At 44.6% G+C, this 4,294-nt stretch overlaps 1 long non-coding RNA gene across 1 annotated transcript; it reads left to right on the top strand.

Annotated features, from left to right (window-relative positions):
- Positions 1-3,058: 3,058 nt before the first annotated feature.
- Positions 3,059-3,697, top strand: LOC134335941 (uncharacterized). Its single transcript, XR_010015672.1, has 2 exons — positions 3,059-3,316; positions 3,416-3,697. It is a non-coding gene; the product is annotated as an uncharacterized LOC134335941 (long non-coding RNA).
- The last annotated feature ends 597 nt before the right edge of the window (positions 3,698-4,294 follow it).

Below are 4,294 nucleotides of genomic sequence, written 5' to 3'. Positions count from 1 at the left end.
CTCATTAGCTAAACGTTGTGTATTTTGTATCAGTCACACTTCACCTGCTTTACTTTACCAGCACCGAACGTCGCGCCGTGTCAAAGTGGCACATGCTAGCTCGCTAATTTGAGTCCCGTCGAAAAGAGACAGCGGTTAAATCGCGAGTTCCTTTAGTGAACAAATCCGGACCACAGGCTGAAAGTATTCGGACGCCTGACTGTCATCTTGTTGGACGTCTCATTTTAAGCGACCTGTGTGTGATCTTTTCATCTAGAATGACTTCTCACAAGATTTTGAAGTATGTCTGTGGGAATTTGTGCCTGTTCAGTCAAAATATGACAGCCTTTGTATGGCTGGGAGCTAATGTTCATGTTCCGGTTCATTCCAAAGCTGTTCATTGGGGCTGAGGAGCTTTTCTTCATGTCTTTATAGAGCTCACTTTGTGCACAGGGGAACAGTCATGCTGGAACAGGAGAGGACCTTCCCTAAACTGTTGCTGCAAATATAATGTATTTCATATAAGTGATTTATTACACCTGTTAGTGATTGTTATGGCTGAAACACCTGAAATCAGTGATTAGAACGGGCGTCCCAAACCTTTTGTCCATATAGTGTAAGTACATGCACTGATGCATGATGATTTTGGACTTTCTGTGGGAATTTGTGCCCATTTAGTCAAAATATGACAGGATTTGTATGGCTGGGCACGTTGAAGAAAGCCTCAGTTGATGTTCCGGTTCATCCCAGAGCTGTTGAGTGGGGCTAAGAGGCTTTTCTTCATGTCTTTATAGAGCTGCTTTGTGCACAGGGGAACAGTCATGCTGGAACAGGAGAGGACCTTCCCTAAACTGTTGCTGCAAACTCAGAAGCATATGATTTCCTTCATATAAGTGATTTATTACACCAGTTAGCAATTGTAATGGCTGAAACACATGTATTCAGTCATTAGAAGGGGCGTCCCAATACTTTTGTCCACGTAGAACAGAAAGAGCCGTTTGGCGTCTTGGCGTCTTGACTTCTTGGCGTCATTGGCGTGGTTGGCATGGCTGGCGTGGGCGTCCGAGCAGAAGGACACGCTCAGGAGAAGCAGAGATCTGAGATCTGAATCTCTGTCCTCTCCGTTCCTTCCTGTTGTCATTCGGCAGCGATTATTATCTGAAAATAGACGCCGCCATTAGCGATCGCATCATTTCCTCCGTCTCTAATGTTTTGGTTTTTTGTGAAAGGCCCGGTCACGGCGAGATTAAATTGGGAGCGAGCGATTCTCCGGGAAATGTACCGCGCCTCGTTCCTTAGACGACAGGAACGCAATTTTACGCGGGATTAGAGAGCGCTCGTGTGCCGCCGCTGACCTTTTATGGGAAGTTTGGACGCGATAAGAAATGATGGAGACGAGAAAGACGGGTATGATGCTGCGCCCCACTGCTGAGGATCACCTAAATAAAGTGATGTTATTATTATTATTGTTATTATTATTATTACTATTATTATTTTTATTATTATTAATATTATTGTTATTATTATTAATATTATTATTATTGTTATTATTATTAATATTATTTTTGTTTTGTTTTTATTGTTATTCTTATTTTATTATTATTATTTTAATATATTATTTTATTTTATTATTAATATTATTATTATTATTAATATAATTAATATTATCATTATTTATTTATTATTATTATTTATTATTTTTATTATTATTTATTGTTATTATATTATCCTTATTATTTATTATTATTATTATTAATATTATTATTATTATTATTATTTATTATTGTTATTATTATTATAATTATATAAATAGACGCCCACCACCGCTGAGCTGCAGTCACACTCACATGTTCCTCAGTAAATGAGCTTCTCAGCCTCTTTAGTTCTTATCATCATTTTTTTTGGACCACAAGGACAATAGCTGCTGGTGACCCGAGAGTCAGGATGCAGATCGGATCAGATCGGATGGGATCAGGCCAGCAGGTGTGCTGTGTCAGATTTGTGAAGGGAAGCCAAGGTCGCGCACCACACACTCCATCACACACTCACACACACACACACACACACACACACTGTCACACACACACACTCCCTGACACACTCACACACACCTCCAGTCCGACTCCCGCTCATAAGGAACACCTGTTCTTACCTCAAGATTGATTTTCACAGAGCAGAGGTGAAGATCTGAGGTCCATACAGATCACCACAACCATCAGGACCAAAAAAACGATATAAAAACTCAGAGGAGTCACAGGAACACGGGTACAGGACTCAGGAACACGGGTACAGGACTCAGGAACACTGATACAGAACTCAGGAACACTGATACAGAACTCAGGAACACTGATACAGGACTCAGGAACACTGATACAGAACTCAGGAACACTGATACAGAACTCAGGACTTTGGAACACTGATACAGAACTTTGGAACACTGATACAGAACTCAGGAACACTGATACAGGACTTTGGAACACTGATACAGAACTCAGGAACACTGATACAGAACTTTGGAACACTGATACAGAACTCAGGAACACTGATACAGGACTTTGGAACACTGATACAGAACTCAGGAACACTGATACAGAACTCAGGAACACTGATACAGAACTCAGGAACACTGATACAGAACTTTGGAACACTGATACAGAACTCAGGAACACTGATACAGAACTCAGGAACACTGATACAGAACTCAGGAACACTGATACAGGACTCAGGAACACTGATACAGAACTCAGGAACACTGATACAGAACTCAGGAACACTGATACAGAACTTTGGAACACTGATACAGAACTCAGGAACACTGATACAGAACTCAGGAACACTGATACAGAACTCAGGAACACTGATACAGAACTCAGGAACACTGATACAGGACTTTGGAACACTGATACAGAACTCAGGAACACTGATACAGAACTCAGGAACACTGATACAGAACTCAGGAACACTGATACAGGACTTTGGAACACTGATACAGAACTCAGGAACACTGATACAGGACTTTGGAACACTGATACAGAACTCAGGAACACTGATACAGAACTCAGGAACACTGATACTGTTAGAGTACGTCCCTTAGCTCTCCATTTCCCCCAAGTCTTGTTATTTTACCCCGGTCCCTTTCTGTGAGTGTGTTGTGTGTGTGTGGGCGTGTGCAGGCTTTCAGGGATCTATTGGTGGAGCGAGTTGTCTTCAGAGCACCAATCAGATCTTCTAGCCACTGCTACCTCTCACCTGATCCTCATTACCTCCTCGTTAAGCAGTGCATAAAGACAGCAGCTTTCTCTCCACTCCTTGCCAGATCGTCTGCGCTACGTTGCTGGTATTGTGCTGAAGCACGAAATGCTAAAGCTACCTTTAGGCTCCTATGCCTGTTGTATTTCCTGGTTTGTTCACTGCTCTTGTTTTTTGCCTGTTTCAGTTCCTACCTCCTGCTTAACTCCGTGGTACCACCTCCCAGCTGTGTTCCTCGCCGCCAAGACCTTCCTGTCCTGACTGTCCGGATTCAGTCGACCAGCTTCTTGTCTCGTCCTGCTACGCCACACTCTCTGCCTCCTGCCTGTCCGTCCGGCTCTGCCCTCCTGGCCCCCTTACCATGTTTCCAGCCTCGCCAGTCAGCTCCCTGTTCCCATCCAGTCTCTACCAGTTCCTTTACCTCCCTTGTATTTGCTATAGTTGTTGTTAATAAACTTATCGCCCCGTACCTGGTCTTAGTCTTATTCTCTGCATTGTGGTTCCATCTTTCTGTCCAGTTGGTCTCAGACCATAACAGTACGATCTGGCCACTTGATATGGAACCCGCAGAGTCTCAGTCAGCTGACCAGAGGCCCCTGGAGATGGCTGTTAGCCGCCAGGAAGCTTGGCTGGGCCAGCACGATAAGCTACTCAGGTCCCTCTTAGAAGGTAACCGCTTGCTTGCTCAGCAAATGACTGACCTCTCCAGGCAGGTCGCCCAATTTTCCTCTGCCACCCCTTCCTCCCCTCAGGTCTTTGGTAGTTCCCAAGCTCCACTGTCCTCCTCTAGTCAGCCCACCGCTTCTGTGCCTGTAACCCTGGCGTCCCAAGCACCCTTGCCCCAGTCCCCAGCCATGGAGCCACCTACCATCCACCCAGAACCATATCATGGGGAACTCCACAAGTGCCGGGGCTTCCTATTCCAGTGTAGTCTGGTGTTTGAGCGGCGACCCATGTCCTTTGCCTCCGAAGCCAGTAAAATTACATATGTTATTGGTCTTCTGCGTGGGAGGGCATTAATGTGGGCAGAGGCCGCCCAGTCCCAGGTAAACACTGCGGAGGGCTC

Source organism: Trichomycterus rosablanca, chromosome 22 (assembly GCF_030014385.1).
Source record: "Trichomycterus rosablanca isolate fTriRos1 chromosome 22, fTriRos1.hap1, whole genome shotgun sequence".
NCBI lineage: Eukaryota > Metazoa > Chordata > Actinopteri > Siluriformes > Trichomycteridae > Trichomycterus > Trichomycterus rosablanca.
The sequence above is the reverse complement of the archived record's forward strand: the minus strand, read 5'-3'. Positions and strand labels throughout refer to the sequence as shown.